We start from the raw sequence: 23,690 nt of genomic DNA, 5'->3' as shown, positions 1-23,690 counted from the left end.
AGAAAAAGGCACTAGGCAAGGATGTCCTCTCTCCCCACTCCTCTTTGCCATTGCTCTTGAACCTCTAGCATTAGCTCTTAGGCTCTCCCCTTCCTTTAATGGCATCTCTGTCGGCAATAACGAGCTTAAAGTCGCCTTGTTCGCCGACGACATGTTATTATTTGTCTCGAACCCTCTCACATCAGTCCCGGAAATCCTGCGTTTGATTTCAGACTTTGGTGAAACGGCGGGCTATAAAATCAATGTCACAAAATCAGAATTACTTCCTATACACGTTTCCCCTGCCATACTAGCCTCTCTCACCGAAGCATCGCCCTTCACGATCACCCAGTCACATTTCAAATATCTAGGGGTAAATATCACACGAGATATCTCACGGATCTACGAGATAAACTACACACCGGCCATTAAAGCCGTGCTTTCTAAACTAGAAGGCTGGGCTACCTTACCGCTCTCATTGCTAGGGAGGATTGCAGTCCTTAAATCTGTAATATTTCCAAAAATTTTGTATATTATGCAATCTCTCCCATTTAGCCTTAGAGAAACGGATGGCGAAATATTACGCAAAGCTATGACCCGATTTATATGGAATGGGAAGAAACCAAAAGTGGCCTTTGCAAAACTAATAATGGACAAATCAATGGGTGGACTGGGGGTCCCAGACTTTCTTTCTTACTCTCTTACAATTTTTCTCAGATATGCAGCTGACTGGCTGTTGGGAAAAAGCACGTATACTGACTTGGCCCTAGATACTGACGCCTTCCAACCGTACTCGCCATGCGCCCTCCTACACACCAAAAAAGCCGACATACCCTCATCAATCCTGCAACACCCTCTATTCCGAGACACGTATTTAAGCTGGGTGAAAATACATAAGAAACTCAAAGCTGATCACACTGTCTCCTCTTATATATCCCTTTGGGGAAATCCTTCCTTTCCTCCTTCCCTTAACAATGCTCTTTTTGTTCGATGGCGGGAGAGGGGGCTGTGCTCCGCTTCACAGGTCTTTGACCCGGGTGGTCATATTGCTCAATTTGCAACACTGAGAGACAGGTACTCTATTCCGTCCTCCCATTTCTATATGTACCTACAAGTGAGACATTATCTGCATTCACTACGCCTAGGCTCTACCCTCTCATCTCCCCCTTCCCCACTAGCAAAGATTCTAAAGCACTGGGAATCCCATCCCTATAAACTAAAGCAAATTTACTCAATCATTGTTAATATCCCTTCCATGTCATATATTCCCAGACTGGTTACCTCCTGGCAAACAGACATTCCAAGTATGACCTCCTATGACCTCCTTGTAGACCACCACCAACGGACCATGTCAATTCTTAGCTCTGCGTACTTACAAGAGGTTCACATAAAATCCATCCACAAAGCATACCTACCTCCTTATGAACAGATACCCACCGACCCTGCAATCCCCAATAGATGCCCTAAATGCAAAGGAGCTAGAGCCTCTTTCTACCACTGCCTCTGGAGCTGTACTAGGATCCAACGCTTCTGGAATAAAATATTTATGTTCATAAACACTAATTTCCACACGACCTTAAGACCCGATCCGCTGGCTTGTCTCTGCATAAATTTCTCTATATGGAGATCGAGGAAAGAGATTAGCCTACTTTTCCCTATGCTGACCATGCTATTCACCATAGCCAAAAAAGCAATTCTAAAGCACTGGGTTGTCAGATCGACCCCCTCCTTAGCCGAAGTTCTGAAAACTATGTTACAATATCTGTATTTCGACCGAAGGTCCACTCTCCTTACAGGCCCCTCAGGCCTTGCCGGGTTTAACAAAAAATGGGGCCCTTATATGGATACTTTAGACCAGACCACCCAGTCCACAATAAATGCAGCTTTTGAAAACTCTCAGTGGAAAATGTCCAGATAACCTGGCCTTCTTCTTCTCCTTTTCCTATTTCCCTCTTTATTTTCTCACCAATCTGATAGATTTCTGTCTCTCTCTGTATACTATACATTCCCAACCTATCACCTTAATTAACAATATAATATTATACCAGCTCAGCTACAATAACTTGATTAAGATCTAGGCTAAATGATGTATGGTTATTTATGCATGACCCTACCCTAATATGGTGTTACTGTCTTAAATGGGCGGACAGCCCCCCCCCCCCCCCCCCCCCCTGACCTTTCATCCCCCCCCCCCCCCACACCCCTAACTGTATTTCCATATTCTCATACTGCATATTGTCGTTTGACTTGATATTCTTGTAATATTCCATTTTTTCAAGCGATCCTTTTGTTCTAGGGATTGTCACATTATGCTTAAGATGTTGATGTTTTATTGTCAAACGACTGTTTCATATAATTGGAAAACCTCAATAAAAATCAGTTTGATAAAAAAAAGAGAACCTAGCAAAGGGGTTCATTCGACCTTCTTCTTCTCCAGCCGGCGCAGGCTTCTTCTTTGTAAAAAAGAAAGATGGTGGTCTGCGGCCGTGCATCGACTACAGAGGTTTGAACGACATTACCATCAAGAACCGCTATCCTTTACCCCTGATTACTGAGCTCTTTGACAGAGTTAGCGGAGCTACCATCTTTACAAAGCTGGACTTGAGAGGTGCATACAATCTCATCCGGATCCGTGAGGGTGACGAGTGGAAGACCGCATTTAACACCCGTGACGGACATTATGAGTACCTCGTCATGCCCTTCGGATTGAGCAATGCTCCAGCTGTCTTCCAGCATTTCGTCAATGAGATCTTCAGAGACATTCTATACCGTCATGTCGTGGTCTATCTAGATGATATCCTCATTTTTGCCAACAATTTAGAGGAACATCGTTTTTGGGTAAAGGAGGTTCTGTCCCGTCTCCGTGTCAATCATCTCTACTGCAAATTAGAGAAATGCGTCTTTGAAGTCAAGTCCATTCCGTTTCTAGGGTACATTGTGTCCGGTTCCGGACTAGAGATGGATCCTGAGAAACTACAAGCAATCCAGAATTGGCCGGTACCCTTAACCCTCAAAGGGGTCCAGAGGTTCTTAGTGTTATGATTCCTGTACTCCAGACCGGAGGCGATCTTATGGCAGGGATCTGAGTACAGGAAAATAAGCTGGTTGTGGGAGCTGGAGAGCCTAGTAACCCCTGGCGCCCTAACTCCGTTGTCTCGCCCGTGTTATCAGAAATCCCCTGCGAGACTATGGTTGCTTGAGCCCATGGCAGCCGCGTTCGAAGGGCGGATTATGTCTGCCCAACCCCGATGCCCCCGCAGGTCTTAATGGGAGACAAGGGGAAGTCCGAGACAGGGTGATAACAAGGGGCCCTCTGACTAAGCAACCAGGCCAGGGGTTACAAGCTAACTAACTAAATCAAAAGGTATGTGCGGACTAGCCGCCAGGGAAAAGGACAACCAAAGATCCACTGATCCGACACTCCTATCCGGCACCGCTGGACACCAGAGTGGATCTGTGGAAGCGGAATCCTCCGCAAAGCTCCAGAACACAATTAAACAAAATAATAAACAGAAGCGGACAAGCCGCAACACACGGCTGCGCCGCGACTCACGAACACCACCAGATGTTAAAGGTGCTCGGTCAGACTCCAGGAACAGATGGTAACTTCCGAGTACAGGATCTCTGAGGACAGGAACAACCGAATAGACCGGGACTGGGAACTCTCTGCAGCAGACACAGGCAAACAGGAAGCTATCACCGGCGTCTGTAAGAAGTCCTGAGGGTGCCTTTATTCAGGAACCCTCCAATCCAGATCCAGACAGGGCAATCAAATAGAAATGCCGTGCAGCTTGCATGCTGCACGGCCAGCACATAGTCAGGGTAATGAGAATAGACCCAGCAACGGGGAACGCGGCTGAACGTGGCGTCCCCGTTGCTAAGGTCAGAGCGGCTCCGTGCGCCCGGCGTCTTAGCGTTGCCAGGGAGCCGGCGGCTGAACGCGCACGGCGTCCCTGGTTGCTAGGCGCCGGGCCGCACGGCCGAGCGGACCCCGGCGCCTAACAGTACCCCCCCCTTGAGGAGGGGTCAAGGAACCCCTAAAGCCAGGTTTCCGAGGAAATTCACGAAAAAATGCCCTTTTGAGCTTTGGGGCATGAAGGTCCTCATCCAGGACCCACGACCTTTCCTCTGGCCCATAACCTCTCCAATGCACCAAAAAATAAAGCCGACCCCGGGACAACTTGGAATCGAGAACCTTCTCAACCAAGAACTCCTGCTGACCCTGTACATTAACTGGTGATCTCCCCTGAGACTCTTTACGAGGAAATCTGCTGGACGAAACATATGGTTTAAGCAATGAGCAATGGAAGGTATTTCCGATCCGTAAAGTTTTTGGTAAACGTAACCGGAAAGCAACTGGATTGACTTTTTTGATAATGAGAAATGGTCCAATAAATCTAGGACCCAATCTGGCTGAGGTTTGTCGAAGTTTGATGTTGCGAGTCGACAACCACACCCTGTCTCCTACTTTAAAAGTGCACGGCCGCCGGAGCCTGTCAGAAAAATTTTTTTCCCGGAAAGCTGCTTTTCTGAGAGCCAGGTGCACTTTTTTCCAAATAAGTTTAAGATGAGAGGTCAGGGCCAGAGAGGAGACAGAGGAATGTTGAAAAAATGAATTAGCTCTGGGGTGGAAACCAAAAACTGCAAAAAATGGAGACACATTGGTGGAAGAATGACAGGCATTATTATAAGCAAACTCCGCCAATGGAAGAAACTCAGACCAGTCATTTTGGAGTTTGGCCGAGTACAAACGCAAATATTGTTTTAGAGATTGGTTAACTCGCTCAGTCTGTCCATTGGATTGTGGATGATAGCCGGAGGTTAATGATAATTTCATTTTTAACGAAGCACAAAAAGACTTCCAAAATTGTGCAATGAATTGTGGACCCCTGTCAGAAACAATATCAGTGGGTAACCCATGGAGTCTGAAAACATGACGGAGGAACAAGACTGCCAATCCCTGGGCAGATGGCAATCGGGGAAGAGCAATAAAATGGGCCATCTTGCTAAAACGGTCCACTACCACCCATATGACTCGGCATCCGGCTGACAGAGGGAGATCCACCACAAAATCCATGGAGATATGCGACCATGGCCTAAGAGGAACCTTCAAGGGCATAAGTTGACCAATAGGCAAAGAACGGGGAACTTTATGCTGTGCACAGACTTGACACGAAAAAACAAACTCTTTAATGTCTTTGGAAAGACCAGGCCACCATACTGAGCGGGATACTAATTCCAAAGTCTTAGCGATTCCCGGATGCCCTGCAACTTTGCTATCATGAAATTCCGCCAAAACAGTTGCTCTCAAAAACTCAGGAACAAAAAGACGACCAGCAGGAGTATTTTCAGGAGCTTGATGTTGAAGCAGCTTTAATTGGGAAAATACATCCTGTGTGAGACCTGCCTGAATGACTGAAGGCGGAAGTATGGGAGTAACAGGACTGTTGTCTTGAACCGGAAGGAAACTGCGTGACAGGGCATCTGCCTTGGTATTCTTGGAACCTGGTCTGAAGGTGATAATGAATTTGAAACGAGTAAAAAATAAAGCCCAACGAGCCTGTCGGGCATTCAGTCGTTTAGCCGATTCAATGTATTGAAGATTTTTGTGATCAGTCAAAACTGAAATGGTATGGGTCGCTCCTTCAAGCCAATGTCTCCACTCCTCGAAAGCCCATTTAATAGCCAGCAATTCCCGGTTACCAACATCGTAGTTGGATTCTGCAGATGAGAATTTTCTGGACATAAAGGCACAAGGATGTAACTCAAGGGAATCTGGATCCTTCTGAGAAAGGATAGCCCCTACTCCAACCTCCGAGGCATCCACCTCAACAATGAAAGGTAATTCTGGGTTGGGATGTCTAAGGACAGGGGCTGAGACAAAGGCTTGTTTTAAGGCCTGAAAAGATAACTCAGCTTCACATGACCAATTGGTAGGATCTGCTCCCTTCTTAGTAAGTGCCACAATGGGAGCAACTAGGTCAGAGAAAGAGTGAATAAATCTTCTATAGTAGTTTGCAAACCCTAAAAAGCGCTGAATTGCTTTTAAATTGGTGGGTTGCGCCCAACTAAGGATGGCTTGGAGCTTTTTTGGTTCCATTCGGAATCCCCGAGGGGAAATAATGTACCCTAAAAAGGATACCTCCGTGACATGAAATTCACACTTCTCCAGTTTGGCATATAGGTGATTTTCACGTAATTTCTTTAGCACCTGACGCACCTGGGTAACATGTTGTTCTACGGAGTCAGAATATATCAAAATATCGTCTAAATAGACCACGACGAATCTTCCCAGAAACTCACGGAGCACATCATTAATGAGATCCTGGAAAACTGCCGGAGCGTTAGATAGGCCGAATGGCATGACCAGATACTCATAGTGGCCTGACTGAGTACTAAATGCCGTTTTCCACTCATCCCCTGACCTGATTCTGATGAGGTTATATGCTCCTCTCAGATCAATCTTAGAAAAAATAACAGCCGAACGTAGCTGATCAAAGAGGACAGAGATCAGCGGCAGAGGGTAAGTATTCTTTACTGAGATTTTATTCAAAGCTCTAAAGTCAATGCAGGGTCTGAGTGAACCATCCTTCTTCTCTACGAAGAAAAAACCTGCACTTAAAGGGGATTTAGATGGCCTGATAAACCCTTTTCCAAGGCTTTCTTTCACATACTCATTCATGGCCACAGTTTCAGGACCAGACAATGCATATAACCTTCCTTTATGGAACGTGGCACCAGGAATTAACTCAATGGCACAATCATAAAGCCTATGGGGAGGCAAAATATCCGCATTGCCCTTGGAAAACACATCAACAAAATCCTGGTATTCCCCAGGAATATGTGCGGAACTGGCGGCAGCTACTCGGATAGGAAGCGTAATACATTCTTTATCACAGATGGTACCCCATTGTAGGATCTCCCCAGACTGCCAATCTATGATGGGATTATGAAAGGCCAGCCAAGGGTGACCCAGAACCACAGGAACTGCTGGACAATGGGTAAGGAAAAACTCAATCTTTTCAGAATGCAGAGCTCCCACCAAGAGCAAAACAGGAGGTGTACAAAGAGAAATAACCCCATTGGATAAAGGACTCCCATCTAAACCATGCATGGTGATACACCTACCCAAGGTTAGCTGAGGAATACCTAAGGCCTTGGCCCATGTTAAATCCATAAAGTTTCCTGCAGCTCCACTGTCCACAAAAGCAGAGACCGAGGAACAGAGGCTGCCATAGGAAACTTTAGCAGGAACCAACAGTGAATTATTTGAGGAGATGAGCTGCAGACCAAAGTGAACCCCCTCACAACTCACTTGGTCAGGAAGTTTCCCGACTTGTTTGGACAACTACGGGCAAAATGTCCCTTACCTCCGCAGTATAAACATAGACCAGAATTTTGCCTCCTGGTTCTTTCTTCCGGAGACAATTTGGAGAGACCAATCTGCATAGGCTCCTCTATGTCTACCGGAATGGAAGGAACCCAGGGAGAAGACCCGACAGATGCCCCTTTTTCAGCCCTCCGCTCTCTGAGCCGACGATCTATTTTAATAGAGAGTTCCATGAGGTTATCGAGGGTCTCAGGAGCGGGATACTGGAGGAGACTGTCTTTTATAGATTCAGATAAGCCGAGGCGAAACTGACTGCGCAGGGCTGGGTCATTCCAGCCATAGTCGTTCGACCAACGGCGAAACTCCGTACAATAATTCTCTGCGGGATTCCTACCCTGTCTAAGAGCACGCAACTGACTTTCTGCGGACGCCTCTCTATCAGGGTCGTCATACAATAGCCCTAAAGATTTTAAAAAGGCGTCTACAGACGATAAGGCCGGATCGTCTGTCTTTAAACCAAAAGCCCAGGTCTGAGGATCCCCCTGAAGCAGAGAAATAATAATCCCAACCCGCTGAGCCTCTGTACCTGAGGTAACTGATCTTAAACGAAAATACAGTTTGCAAGATTCTTTAAAATTAAAAAACTGTTTTCTATCCCCAGAAAAACGGTCAGGCAGATGCATTTTTGGTTCAGGGATGACCCTCGGGGAAGTCCGTAACAGATCTTCCTGTGACCTCACCCGGAGGGACAGATCCTGAACCATCTGAGTAAGTTCCTGAATCTGACTAACAAGAAGCTGGCCATGATTTGGCCCAACACCGACGGGATTCATAAGGCCGACAAATTCTCCCAACTAAAAAGTGAAAAAATTTACTGTAAGTTAAATCTTTTCTTTTGTGGCCGGTGATAATGTTATGATTCCTGTACTCCAGACCGGAGGCGATCTTATGGCAGGGATCTGAGTACAGGAAAATAAGCTGGTTGTGGGAGCTGGAGAGCCTAGTAACCCCTGGCGCCCTAACTCCGTTGTCTCGCCCGTGTTATCAGAAATCCCCTGCGAGACTATGGTTGCTTGAGCCCATGGCAGCCGCGTTCGAAGGGCGGATTATGTCTGCCCAACCCCGATGCCCCCGCAGGTCTTAATGGGAGACAAGGGGAAGTCCGAGACAGGGTGATAACAAGGGGCCCTCTGACTAAGCAACCAGGCCAGGGGTTACAAGCTAACTAACTAAATCAAAAGGTATGTGCGGACTAGCCGCCAGGGAAAAGGACAACCAAAGATCCACTGATCCGACACTCCTATCCGGCACCGCTGGACACCAGAGTGGATCTGTGGAAGCGGAATCCTCCGCAAAGCTCCCGAACACAATTAAACAAAATAATAAACAGAAGCGGACAAGCCGCAACACACGGCTGCGCCGTGACTCACGAACACCACCAGATGTTAAAGGTGCTCGGTCAGACTCCAGGAACAGATGGTAACTTCCGAGTACAGGATCTCTGAGGACAGGAACAACCGAATAGACCGGGACTGGGAACTCTCTGCAGCAGACACAGGCAAACAGGAAGCTATCACCGGCGTCTGTAAGAAGTCCTGAGGGTGCCTTTATTCAGGAACCCTCCAATCCAGATCCAGACAGGGCAATCAAATAGAAATGCCGTGCAGCTTGCATGCTGCACGGCCAGCACATAGTCAGGGTAATGAGAATAGACCCAGCAACGGGGAACGCGGCTGAACGTGGCGTCCCCGTTGCTAAGGTCAGAGCGGCTCCGTGCGCCCGGCGTCTTAGCGTTGCCAGGGAGCCGGCGGCTGAACGCGCACGGCGTCCCTGGTTGCTAGGCGCCGGGCCGCACGGCCGAGCGGACCCCGGCGCCTAACACTTAGGGTTCGCCAATTATTACCGAAAGTTTATACGAGACTTTTCCACCATTGTGGCGCCTATTACTGCTTTCACCAAGAAGGGTGCTAACCCGTCCAAGTGGTCTGAAGAAGCCATGCAAGCTTTTCATCTTTTGAAACAGAGGTTCATCTCTGCGCCTGTCCTGAAACAGCCTGACATCGACTCTCCTTTCATCTTAGAGGTGGATGCCTCCTCCGTTGGAGTAGGAGCGGTGTTATCCCAGAGGGCTAAAGATGGCCATTTACATCCTTGCAGTTTCTTCTCCCGGAAGTTCTCCCCAGCGGAGCGCAACTATGCCATTGGTGACCAGGAGTTGCTAGCCATCAAGCTCGCTCTAGAGGAGTGGAGATATCTGTTGGAGGGAGCTTCCCATTCAATTACTATACTTACAGACCACAAGAACCTTCTATATCTAACAGGCGCACAATGTCTCAACCCTCGTCAGGCCAGATGGGCACTTTTCTTTTCCAGATTCGACTTTAAACTCCAGTTCTGTCCGGGCTCTCAGAATCGCAAGGCCGATGCCCTTTCCCGCTCATGGGAGCAAGAAAATGAGTCAGAGTCTTCAGACAAGCATCCTATTATAAATCCGTTGGCATTCTCCACGGTAGGGATGGACTCTACGCCCCCATCAGGGAAAAGTTTTGTGAAGCCGACACTAAGGAAGAAGCTCATGCATTGGGCCCATGCTTCCCGCTTTGCCGGACATACAGGTATCCAAAAAACCCTGGAGTTTATCTCTAGGTCCTATTGGTGGCCAACTCTGAAAAAGGACGTTTTGGAGTTTATTGCATCTTGCCCAAAGTGTGCCCAACATAAAGTATCCCGCCAGTCGCCTGCGGGGCAACTGGTTCCACTATCTGTTCCCCGTCGACCATGGACCCATTTGTCGATGGATTTTATTACAGATTTGCCCATGTGCAACAAGTTCAATACCATCTGGGTGGTAGTTGACCGGTTCACCAAGATGGCACACTTCATTCCACTCACCGGTCTTCCGTCAGCTTCCAAGTTGGCTCAAGTATTTATACAAGAGATCTTCCGACTCCACGGTCTTCCAGAAGAAATTATCTCAGATCGAGGAGTTCAATTCACAGCCAAATTCTGGCGAAGTTTATGTCAAGTCCTCCAAGTCAAGCTAAAGTTTTCCACGGCTTACCATCCTCAGACCAATGGTCAAACTGAGAGGGTGAATCAGGACTTGGAGTCCTTCCTCCGCATCTATGTGTCCTCCTCTCAAGATGACTGGGTTCAATTACTTCCCTGGGCCGAGTTCTGTCATAACAACCAGTATCATTCTTCATCTTCTTCAACACCATTCTTCACTAACTTTGGATTCCACCCCTAAAGTCCCTGAGTTCCAACCGCTTCCAGCAACTTCTGTTCCCGCAGTGGATATCACCTTGCATCAGTTTGCCAATATCTGGAAGAGCGTACGATCAGCTCTGCTCAAGGCATCGTTCAGGTACAAGAAGTTTGCGGATAAGAAGCGTCGAGCAGTTCCTGCTCTCAAGGTGGGTGATCGGGTATGGTTATCCACGAAGAATTTGAGGTTGAGAGTTCCCAGTATGAAGTTTGCACCTCGCTTCATCGGTCCTTTTAAAATTGATCAAGTCATCAATCCTGTTGCTTACAGACTCCAGTTACCTCCTTTCTTCAAAATACCCAGGACATTCCATGTTTCCCTGTTGAAACCGCTAATCTTGAATCGGTTTCATTCCTCACTTCCTCCAACTCCGAAAGTCCAAACTCAACGAGGCGTTGAGTATGAAGTGGCCAAGATCCTGGACTCACGTCACCGTTACGGTCAACTTCAGTATCTTATTGACTGGAAGGGTTATGGCCCTGAGGAACGTTCATGGACCAATGCTTCTGATGTCCATGCTCCAGCCTTGGTCCGGAGATTCCATTCCAAGTTTCCTCAAAAGCCAAAGAAGTGTCCTGGGGCCACTCCTAAAGGGGGGGGTGCTGTCACGATCCGGGTATCTGGACGCCATTTCTTACCTATCAGATGCCTCCTAAGGCTGGCTCAGCGCTCCAGGACCGGATCCCATCTGTCATCCTGATGTGCACATTCCCGCATCCTCGCCTGTCTCTCTGGACGCAGTCACAGTAACGCCTTATACATCTGGCATGGCGTCTCCCGCGGCCTCCGCCGCCGTCCCTGAGCTTCTGCATTCAGAGTGGCGATTACGTCAGCCGCGGCCTCCGCTGTGTCCGCGTGGTTGGATGTGCATCTGTCAGCCTGGCGTCTCCTGTCTCCGGTGGCCGGCGCCGCCATTACTGTTTTCCAGACCACATGGATTACAATCCAAACTTCCCTCCAAGTGTCTGCATGGGCGCAGCCATCTTGGATTCTGTCAGCTGATCTTTCCTACCAATCCGTTGTCAGTATTATTAATTTGCATAATTGCCTAGCCAATGCCTTCCTTGCTGCAGGTATAAATAGGTTGTGCCTGAGCAAGGAAGGCGTCAGTGCTTTGGTTGTCAAACCTAGTTCCAGTTTGTCTCTCTTCTGTGAATGTCTTCCAGGTTCCAGCTCCTGTCTCCAGACTTCTGCTATAGAGACCCGCACCAGCATTCCATCTGCGGTGTAGCCTGACTCTCCGATCCATTCTGGACTCACCTGTTTCCAGCTACAACATCACCTGCTTCCAGCTCAGCTTCCAGCAGTGTACAGCTTCTCTTAAAGGGCCGGTGTCCTTTCTGCAGTTTACCACTCTCCACCGGTATTATTATTTCTCCGCTCTCAAATTCTACATTTCATCTATATTGCATCGCTCTCAAGCTTTATTTATTATTTAACTGGTTCCAGCCAGTATCCACTCCGTGCCAACACCTGTCTGGTTCTAACCAGTACCCACAGCAGCATTTTATCTACAGCAGTCCAGCTTTCCCTGGAACACCAGCTGGTACGACCCTGGGCTTTCCTCATTGCTACAGTTGAGCCTGGTAAGGACTTTCCAACTTGCAGATAATAAGAACTGTCTCATACCACCAGAGCTCTGTGGCCCATGCCACCCTGTAGTACCCAGGAACTGTATTATTATTTCTCTGCTGATTTTTATGTTTCTTTTACTGCTACTGTGATGCATGGAGTTTGTCATAAATAAATATCATTGACTTTTACTCAAGTTGTCGTGGTCACGCCTTCGGGCGGTTTCTCTTCATGTTACTTACATGTCCAGGGGTCTGATACAACCTCCCAGGTTCCGGTACACCTCAGCCCCTACAACTGAGGCTGCCTTCCGTCAGCTCAGGCCCTCAGTTGTGACAATAGTCATACAGTATGTGACCTCAGAGGTCTCCAACTGCTCCCAGCTTCCTGCTATAGGTGTCTAGTGACTGGTCCAGCATAACACATCACACCTGGCCCTGTTTAAGAACAATAGCTACTACAACATAGTCAGAATGGACCTTGGACAGTATATTCTGTCACACACAGATCTGCAGAGAATGTCGATGGATGCACCATTACTGCTCCCTCAACGTCCAGATCTACTGATGCAGGGTCCCTGTTATCACAGACATCTGGATTGACTGTCTTTGACGGCGTGGCTCTTGAAACCTCTATCCTAAAGTGAAGAGGTTGGTAATGCCTGGACTGAAACCCGGAATACCACTAAGGTCCTTGCTCAATTAATAAATATCTTCCATGCGAAAGTCCCATATTCATCCAGCACGTCTTTTGTTCAAAGATACCTGGACTCCAGAGTCTCCTGACCTGAATCCGGATCCGCAAATTTCCTAGAACGTAATACCGAGGTTGGGAATGCCTGGACTGAAACCTGGATATCACTTCGAACCGAGGTTGGGAATGCCTGGACTGAAACCTGGATATCACTTCGGACCGAGGTTGGGAATGCCTGAACTGAAACCTGGATATCACTAAGGACAGAGGTTGGGAATGCCTGGACTGAAACCTGGATATCACTAAGGACAGAGGTTGGGAATGCCTGGACTGAAACCTGGATATCACTAAGGACAGAGGTTGGGAATGCCTGGACTGAAACCTGGATATCACTAAGGACAGAGGTTGGGAATGCCTGGACTGAAACCTAGATATCACTAAGGACAGAGGTTGGGAATGCCTGGACTGAAACCTGGGTATCACTAAGGAATGAGGTTGGGAATGCCTGGACTGAAACCTGGATATCACTAAGGACCGAGGTTGGGAATGCCTGTGCTGAAACCTGGATAACACTAAGGACCATGGTTGGGAATGGCTGGACTGAAACCTGGGCTGATACCTAGATGTCACTATGGACTGAGGTTGGGAATGCCTGGACTGAAACCTGTGCGGAAACCTGGATATCACTAAGGACCGAGTGTCACGGTCTTGCCGAGGCAGGTGCGGGAGGCCCGAGTCTTTCCTGTCCGGGTGCTCTGGCGGGAGTGCAGGCTGCTGGCGCTGGGCGAGCTGCACAGGCAGACATTTTGGGGCCCGTGTGGGGATACAGGAGAGAGGCAGACTGGGTGCAGAGTCATCAGCGCCGGATCCCGGTGTCGCCATCTTGGATTCTGGCAAAGGTGTGTTTTGCCCTTCCTTCTTTCAGAAAGAGGTTCTGGCTGCAGCAACCAATGGGATCCATGCCACAGGTATAAATATGGGAGACCAGGAAGCAGAATCTGCCAGTGCAACATCTTCCACAGTCTAGGCTGTGGCAACAGTTCTTTGTGCTCCGCAGCAGTGTCCGTGCAGCACTTAACAATAACAAAGAATTGCTAAAGAGCGCCTCAGATGCTAATACCCAGAAATGTGGGTGTTATAATTGAAATTGCTCTGCCACGTGCGCTGCCACAGAACACTGGCCCTCATTCCGAGTTGTTCGCAGCAGTTCATCGCATCGCAAATGGCGGAAATCCGCAAACTGCGCATGCGCGAGTGCTGATATGCGCGTGCGCAAAGGCAGCGATACGACGCTTGTGCAAAATTACTAACAGCTTTTCTTATCGTACTACGGCCCTCATTCCGAGTCGTTCGCTCGGTATTTTTCATCGCATCGCAGTGAAATTCCGCTTAGTACGCATGCGCAATATTCGCACTGCGACTGCGCCAAGTAATTTTACAATGGAGATAGTATTTTTACTCACTGCTTTTTCATCGCTCCGGCGATCGTAGTGTGATTGACAGGAAATGGGTGTTACTGGGCGGAAACAGGGCGTTTTATGGGCGTGCGGGAAAAAACGCTACCGTTTCCGGAAAAAACGCAGGAGTGGCCGGGGAAACGGGGGAGTGTCTGGGCGAACGCTGGGTGTGTTTGTGACGTCAAACCAGGAACGACAAGCACTGAACTGATCGCAGATGCCGAGTAAGTCTGGAGCTACTCTGAAACTGCTAAGTAGTTTGTAATCGCAATATTGCGAATACATTGTTCGCAATTTTAAGATGCTAAGATACACTCCCAGTAGGCGGCGGCTTAGCGTGAGCAACTCTGCTAAAATCGCCTTGCGAACGATCAACTCGGAATGAGGGCCTACATCACCGAAAACAGGGAGTGACGAAGGCGTGACATGGGCTCGGCCTCGGTATCTAACGAAATGGGCGTGAAAGTGGGCGGCTAGTGTGGGAGTATGCAACCAGCAGTAGGCGTGTTTTGAGCAGAAAAGCGTTCCCGATGGTAAAATTAACACAACAAATGTTCGCTATCTTCACGCAGCATAGGAGTAGGTCTGCAGTTACTCTGCATCTGCGAAGTAATGTTACAAGTGTGTCTGCAATAATTAGCTGTTAATTAAACAATTCATTCATCTGTTGTCCAATTACTTGCAAAACACTGCTCTGCTGAAATACTGCCAAAAGCAATTGTGTGGACACATAAGATTTTTGTAGTTAGCACCTATAAATCTGACACGCTGCCAAATAAGGTATGATTTGTTTTATTTATTAACTAAACATTTATGTTAAATGCATGTTTTAATTGTGTCATAAAAACTACCAAATGCAAACAAGTGGAAATAACCAAACTTCAAAATTACATGTGCAAAATCTAAACCACAAAAAAATACTCCTTTGTACATAACAAATATTATGAGCAACATAATGCAGCCTACACATTTTTGTAAAATAAATTTTTTAACTTTGGTGCGAATATCTCTCAATGTTTAATATTATGTCATGTTGCCCCTAGTAACCCAAGAACCTATTTGAAAATACTATTTGTATATGGCCAGTAAAGTGTTGTGCAAGGCATACCTGTTGCATTTTGAAAGATGCAATGTTTGTATGAATATTCGGATTGTTCCCTTGTTCCACAAATGTCTATATGCCATGCACAACTTTACTGTGCTAAGTTTTACATAATGCATTAACTTTAATAAAGTACACAAACAAAATTTAATTCATGTTTTTTTTACTCAATAAATATATTCATTGGGCAAAACAACATGGCTACAGGTGAGCATCACAGACAAAGATGGACATAGCAGCAAGAAGATGCCACTGACACAAATAACATAGCAGAACCCAGTACTAGGGAAACACCATCTTCTGACAAAATATGATTTGTCATGTAAATAAACAATATGTTGTGAACACCCAGCCAGACATAATTTTGTAGGGGAACTGAGTTAGATTCTGTAACCAACACACAAACACAACAATACACAGCACGCTAGGAAGAGGAAGGTGGCTCTGGTATCCAGGAAAAAAAACTCACAGGCTACAATAAACAGAAAAATAAATGGATCCTTTCACTTTGAGGGAGTTCGCCATTCTGGCCACACAAGCCAACACAAAAAATACATCGAGTCCACAGGAAATCCATGGGTGCTGCCCATCTGGAGAGACCTTCGAGGGCCCTGCCCAGTGGGATGTTCTTCCTGGGCAGAGGGAGGGGAGGGAGCAGATGTGGCTGGCTCTCTGCCACTGTGAGCAAGGGAGACAGCGATGTCCTGGGGCCCTTGCAAGATGGAATTTGCAAGGTCTTTGAAGGAGGAGGCGAGTTGCTCTTGGCCCTGCCTGATCTCTGCCAGACCTTACATGTATCGGGGGTATACCGCACTGGAAAATAATAACGTATCTAATGGATAATATTTAGACCAAAATGTAATGAGTAAAAAGAGAAAACAAAGTCTTCTAATTAATCTTATATTTGGTGGTGCACCCTGAGTCAGTAATGAAACATGCAACAAGAAAAGAGAACAGAAGACTCTTTTGTGGGTGCACTCTTGTATGTGTATGTATAGACGTCTCAGAAGAAACAATGATAAAAAAAATATATACATTTTATATTGCAAAAATCGATAGAATAGTAGTAGAATATTTTGTCAAAATATCAAAACGAGGGGGGGGGGGAAGGGGGGGAGGGAGGGTAAGGGAACACAGAACAAATTTTTACAGTGTAAATACTGAATAACAGTTCTGGGCTGCCTGGGTTCAAAAAATACAGAAAGATAACAGCTGGAGGCCTGAAAAAATACCTATATGGGTCCTAAATAGGTATATAAATCAAATTTTACCTATATTAGGTTGATGATATGTCAGCTACATCTTTTGTGAGTAATAGAAATAGAAAAGGCTTGAATGAGCAAGATGAATCTGCTGTCAGTGTTAGACGCTGAGCAAAACCGTCCAAGGACTTCTACTGAACTGAGTATTCCTCAAGAGTCTCCCACTTGAGTACAAACCCAGCCCAACACTGCTTAGCTTCCAAGATCGGAAGGATTCGGGCGTTGCCAGTGTGGTATGAAAGTAGAAGGAATATTTGATATCGAGGGCTCGGGAATCACTGATGAGAGTTCACGAATGGGGAAGAAAAAGAGTAGATATAGGTTGTAGAAGAAAATAGGGGATCTGCTGCCAATGTTAGACAGGGATGGTACCCCTGAATCAATGGTGAGAGTCCTGTGTCAAAGTCAAAAATATTACATAGAGAGACCATATAAACTGCACACATATAAGTCGCTATACTTGCAAATATGCGCAGCGAGCACAGCAATATATGGAAACACACGCATTTGCTCGGACATGGCACTGAGATGGATTCGGCGCTTGTTTCATACAGTACATGGTTATAATAATGTCAAGCACCAGACATCATGGAGATTTAGAATTGGCTGATGAATTGATGTCATGAATACGTATCATTTGAACAGAACCAGATGTGCCCATCATGTTTGGTATTGAAGCAAGCAGAATGATGTGTGGGTTAGTTTGATGCTGGTTGTGAAGTTGTGGGACATTGCAGCAGATAGATATGATTATATGTATAAAAGCTAAGATCATATTGTTAGAACAATGGATGCTCAAGACAACCTTTTACTAAGTTTTCAGGGCTGAACCTGATTAGCATATACAAAGAGAATAGTGACTCAATACAAAGGAGAAAGAAAGACCCCTCCCCCAGGTACTGGTCAAACAGGAAGGTAGTGGTCAGGTGTGGCCTCAGAGAACAGATGTAATGTAGCTACACTCACACACACACACACAGCTACCTGGCACCCAGCAGCATGGCGGCTAAATCCCCAGGACATCCTCCAAACTAAAGGCTAAGTATTGAACTTCACATGGCTAGATAAGGAAACAGACAGATTGCTTTCTGGTTTAAATAGGATATTGTAACTTGGTTGTGTGATTGTTGGGTGTTTGTGGATACTCTGTGAAGTCTGTGATGAATTGGAACAGTATACCATCTGTAGCATAGTATTTGTGGTATTTGTTTGCCTATGGAGATTTAAAATAGATTGTGCTGGTTAGTTATACTATATATCCTGTTAATCATAAATACCACCATGCAGTTACGTTTGTGTTAATTACATTGTGATCTGGTCTTGTGATGAATATGCTCTGGTTATTGAGATACTGAAGTTGTTTGGGATGTGAAATTATGAGATGGTTCTAGGAAGTTGGATTACATTGTGAAAGGTGATTTAGATGGTTTGGAATTGTAAAATCAGAACATATGCATTGTTTTGAGGCTTGGACATTTTGGAATAACATGGAGTCTTGTGTCTCCTGCTATGTGATTGTGGTGTAGTAGAGAGTGCCATGTGTTTGGACCTGCAAATCTAAAATGGCTGCTGCTGGATGTCTTCCCCTCCCCCTTTCAGCCATGTGGTGTGGTCTTTAGAATCAAGTGGAGGTTTCCCAAAATGGAGTCTAGCTTCTGTCCCATGATATAGGGACAGCCAGTATGAGTAAGCCCAAGTATTTCATCAGCATTGACTAACTGCGCAGCGATTGTTCCTCACATGTGTAAGCTTCTCTGCAATCATGTTGTCTTACGGTGAGCCATTTCTCTCATATCTCTCTCTCTCTCTCTCTCTCTCCCTTCTCTTTTCTCCCATATCTCCCCTTTGACTAGTATTGTATTGTATTGTATTAGATTGGTATTGTATTGTATTTCTAGTGTAGCTATTTTGGTTAGGAAGTATCTGTTATATTGTAGTGTATCATTTGTACTGTTATTCCCTTTTACAAGTATATTAGATATAATACAGTTAATAGGCTTTGGACCCTAAACCAGTATCTGTGTATTGTCTATAGTTTTAAGTGTTCACTTGAGCGTCGGTGACGCTCAAGCAGCTTTGTAGTTAGTCAGGTTACACAAGGTTGCACTTACACCCTGTATTCACATTAAGGTATTCTGTGTATTTCATTGATAAGGTTTAGACATAAAGGTATAGCGTTGTGAGCGTCTGCGCCGCTGGTGATCTCCTCGTGGTCTCGAGCGTCCGCTACGCCATAGCGAATCAGTACTCTAGTCATAGCCAACAACGTGCTGTCCTGTGATCTCTGGGCCGTGAGCGAACGTGACGCGTGAGCGTCTCGCCTACGGCTGAGCGATCGTTACGCAACCAGCGTACCCATACGGTACTTCTTAAGTAAACAGCGTACAGTGTTCTTAGACTTCATAAAGGGTTGTTTATACGACAAAGGAATTTAGCATTGTCAATTGGGGGACTCGTCCTGTCCTTCACATATCTCTGCTAGGTAATATCAGCAGACATTATCCATCAGCAAAGGGCGGGATCATATTCCTTGCAGTGCTGATTGGATAAGCGTCTGTTTCGCTTAGTAAAGGGTGCTGAGGGAATCCGGGACCGGAGGTAAGAACAGTACGCTATTGTCTTTGAAAATCTGGTTTTTATTTCAATTTGGTGCCAACTACACACTCAGGCCTAGGATAACTTTAGGAGTTTTGAATGATGACTTTCTTTGTGACAAGAGGCCGCATGGTCTGTCCACCATTTTGTGTGACCCTCATGGAGGTGGAAGGGGGAGGAGCAGCGGCCATTTTGGGAAGGTCAAATTTTATTTTTTTTTTCTTCTCTGAGCGGCTGGTTTTCAGTTGACTCAGGAAACAATCAGCCATCCACTGTCAAAAAGAAATCATCATTTAATGAGTTTTTTTTTTAATGCATTTATTTAATCTATATCATAGTCAATCATAGGTAATAGTGATTGGTACTTATATGTAATATCTATATGCATGTGCTTACATCAATGTATGTTATTAGATTAAATTTAGAATTGCATTTTCATCTGTGTAAGTTTCACATCTCACCTTCCTGTTTGCCATTTGCATTGATAACGTGCTAAGAAAGATTTGTTGCTACTCGGTAGTTAAAGTGTAAAAGTAATACATTTAAGGGGTAATTTGTAAAGCACGCACACAGTCTCGCCTAAGAATACAAGGGAGATTTGGGTGGTGTATAGTGAATGATTACACTTAAAGATCATTCACATTGATAAACGTGTAGTGTGTTACTGTGAACGTACTTGGTCTGTGTACAAGTGTGCTTACAAGGACAGAGCGTACGCAATCCAAAGGCAGACGCACGCAGCGTACATTATGCAACGGAGCGTCCGGTTACGCCCACGTAGCTCAAGTCACGATAAGTTGAAATAACGCAAAGGCGGTAAATAACGCAAATCTATTTTTGGAAAAATCTGAAATTTAGTTTAACAGATCCTGCTCCTAATTGGTAACACAGCTGGGCTGAAGAAAATTTCTGCGCAGAAATAGATATAGAAACAAAGTGTACATGTGTTGAGTGAGTGTGTTTTTATCACATAAGTTTATATAACTTAGAGGTTGAACCAAAAAGGAAAGTCGGGTACTCGTCAAGGGACATACGTGTAAGTGACATATACGGTGGCTAGGGAGGCATCCCTGGTTAAATAAATATTTGAGCATTAGAGTATAGCGGACCATAAGGTAACAGACCAGGAGGTCATAAGGTAACAGACCAGGAGGTCATAAGGTAACAGACCAGGAGGTCATTAACATAAGGTAACAGACCAGGAGGTCATAAGGTAACAGGTAAAATAGACAAAGAGGTCCGCTATAAAGGTACAAGAGGCACAACGCCTGGGGTGTTGGTGCAGAACCCATATAGGCCATACAAGCTCTTGCTGAAGGAATCGCGGCCGGAAACATCGATTCCATTGATCTTTCAGTACATGACAAGTAGTGCTTATGTACTGAACGATTGTACCGCACGTAATTGTGTGCAGTAGTTAGTAATCTGACCTAATACCATTAGAGTAAAGTGGTCACAAACGCTATTTGTACATTCTGACGTGATTTGTGTAATTTTTTATTTTTGGAAGGGAAGTTCGCTGGTCACTCAGGAACTATCTAACAACCCCACCTTTACTGGAAAGAGTAAGTGTCCTGCGGGTAACCCTCATATGTTCCAGTAAACAGAAGGTTCCATAGGGGCCCTGTATCGAGTACGCCAGCACCATATCGGTGTGATCAGGTCGTATTGGTCGAGGTGGGCGAGTGAGTGGGGTACTCGGTAAACCGCCACCGCCGGCCTATTGTGAATAATTTGGTTTGCTGTAAGGGTTCGCTGAAGACCGTGATATAAAGATCACAGGAGTAGTAAGCAACACCTACAGATTATGGGGGCCAATTGTTCAGGTAGGGGGCGATCAACCTCGGTTCGGGTTGATTCAGAAGACCGTCCAGTAGGATCGGCCAGGTACATAATGTGTGAGAAATATGGAAGTCACACAGAAGCTTTATGTGATGAATGGGAGAGAATGACTGTACAAGACAGGGAGAAATTCCCAAAAATAGGTAGCTTCAGTCCAGAAGTGTTACAAAATTTAAGGAGGAGGATATGTCTCATTGAACCAACAAAGAGACGAAGTAAACATTATGATTATTTGCAGTTATGGCAACAGGAAGGTGAATTACAAAGAGATTCAATTGACTTTTCTGACTCTTATCTTGAGAGGAGAGACATGGCATTGAAGAGGATTATGGTTGCAGAGAAATGGCACAATGTTGTACGATAAAAATGCACTTAGTAACTGTATTAAGAATGAAAGTGTAAAATGTAATAATGTTTACGAAAACAAAAGTGTAAAAATTACAAATATTAACCTGTGCAAGTCGCACCCCATGTTAAACTTCCCTCAGGATTACCAGCAAGAAAGTGAGCCCAGAACGATGTCGGCACCTCTTCCAGCAGCCATCCTACAAGACATCCAGGTGGACGCGACCAAATTGGTAAAGGCAATAATCAAACCCCCTAACGGAGGGTCAGGTGAGGTCGTGTCCACAGGTACGTACAATGTTTTATATCACGCACAAACAAATGTACCCCATATTGTAAGACCAAAACAAGGTGATGTAATTGAGTTTAGTCCTGTCAGGGTGATCACAGTCCCCAATGGGAAGACTGACGATCAGGGAACCATTCCCGTCAAGGACAGTGCAATGCGCCATCCCTGGTCCCGGACAGAATTGAGATCAATCATGTCTGATTACCCAGATCCTAGGAAAGATCTAAGTGTATGATCAAAGATTCACAGAAGGTATATGAACCCCCTAGACAACGACATAATCATGGTATACAAGGAATCAGGTAGGTACAGGGAAAGCGGTTGAGGGTGATGAGCATCCAAACGTTTGAGGAGGCATCAAATCAGCCAAGACCCCATTTCACTGACACTTGGAGGAAGCCCAGGGTTTGTTATCATTGTAGAAGAGAAGGGCATTATGCCAGTAACTGTAATAACCCACATAAAGTTAGACCCCCTAGACATGAAAATGAGCATGAATATGACACACCAAATTACAAGCAGGGATCACATAGGAAGAATTTTGAGCCACATCCATGATAGGTAGTCAAGAAAGGTGATCATACGACTGATGGTAAGCCTGAGGTAACGGTTAATAAAGTGGGAGGTCATTCACTGAAGACACCGGAATGACCAGGTGAAACGTTGTAAATGTATCTGTGAAATGTTTTTTTTCTCTCTCTCTCTATCCCCATCTCTGACGATTATTGGTAAGAATTCAAACATTGCATATCCACTTGGTCCTTGCAGAAGTCTACCAAACCCCAGCATGACCTCCGCCACAATGTATTTCTGGCCAGATACAGACAGTGGAGTAATGCAGGTGCTGGTGGGGAGGGACTGCTCAAGGAGACCATTAGACACGTAGCTATGACAGCCTGATAATCTGACAATGTTTTTCTAATGCTAACAATGTTTTCTTAATGTTGACAATGTTTAAAAATGCTTTGTTTCTCTTTTCTTATTGATGGTTATTGTCGAGTTATGTAATGTATATATGCACATGAATTGTTCTCTATCACTTTTGTTTTTTTTGTTGTCTCTCTCTTCCCACTCATGTTTCCATGGTTTAAAGATGCTATGTCACCCCTCAGTTGGACCAATGGTAATGCCAGATTTTTGCTCCTTACAGAAAGATCGTCGGTTGGGAAGGAATATTGCATCACCAGAATGTTCGTTTGGAAGACTGAGAGACAGCACCTTTGAGAGGACAGCAGAACAAGAAGAACAACAAGACGAGAGAACTTATTATCGTAACAAGTTCTCTCCCCCTCAAACTGTTTTCTTATACCCCCTTTACAAATTTCTTCTTTTCTCCTCCTGTAAGATGGACTTGCCCCAAGAGACTGCGATCCGGATTTTTCTGTTGGCCATGATGTTGACCAGAGCAGTCTGTTCCGGCGAGAGTACCATGGAGGTCGAGAGAGGTTCTGGAATGGGTTCCGATTATGATGATGGAGGCGTAGTTTTCCAAGATCAACCAAACCAACAAGCAAAGGCGAGTATCAGAAAACGATCCGATAGAAGAAATTGTGATGGATTGTTAACTGAAGAAAACTGTATCTGTAGGCTCTGTGACAATGGTTGAAGATGGATGCATAAAGAAATGCCAATCCAGTCTTAATATCCATATGGACCAGCATCCATTGAGTGACCATCACTCCTTAGTGGGTAACGTGTTAAATAAAACAGATTGTTGGGTATGCTCTCAAGTACCTCAGGGTCATAGCAAATCAGGGCTAGTACCATTTCCTTTAACGTTAGGGGAGGTACTTGAGCTAAGGGGTGGGAGACCGGTGGACCGGAGATTTAACATCTCCAGCCCTCCTAGTTTGAAGCTCCACCAATACCATGTGGATAGGTCCCTCTTATGTTTTAATATCTCCAATCCCCGTAAGCCGGGAAATTGGGAAGTGTCATGGAGCAACCTTACCATGA

General features: G+C 45.6%; 1 long non-coding RNA gene and 1 pseudogene across 1 annotated transcript in view; both read right to left on the bottom strand.

Moving 5' to 3' along the window:
- Positions 1-16,791: 16,791 nt before the first annotated feature.
- LOC134937799 (5S ribosomal RNA) lies at positions 16,792-16,910 on the bottom strand (annotated as a pseudogene).
- Positions 16,911-19,288: 2,378 nt separating this feature from the next.
- The window catches only part of LOC134935817 (uncharacterized), a 53,681-nt gene continuing 49,279 nt past the window's right edge, over positions 19,289-23,690 (bottom strand). Inside the window, exon 3 of the long non-coding RNA XR_010180408.1 lies at positions 19,289-19,530. This is a non-coding gene — a long non-coding RNA (uncharacterized LOC134935817). The remainder of the gene's footprint in view (positions 19,531-23,690) is intronic.

Source organism: Pseudophryne corroboree, chromosome 6 (genome assembly GCF_028390025.1).
Source record: "Pseudophryne corroboree isolate aPseCor3 chromosome 6, aPseCor3.hap2, whole genome shotgun sequence".
NCBI lineage: Eukaryota > Metazoa > Chordata > Amphibia > Anura > Myobatrachidae > Pseudophryne > Pseudophryne corroboree.
This window is presented reverse-complemented; position numbering and strand designations above follow the sequence as displayed.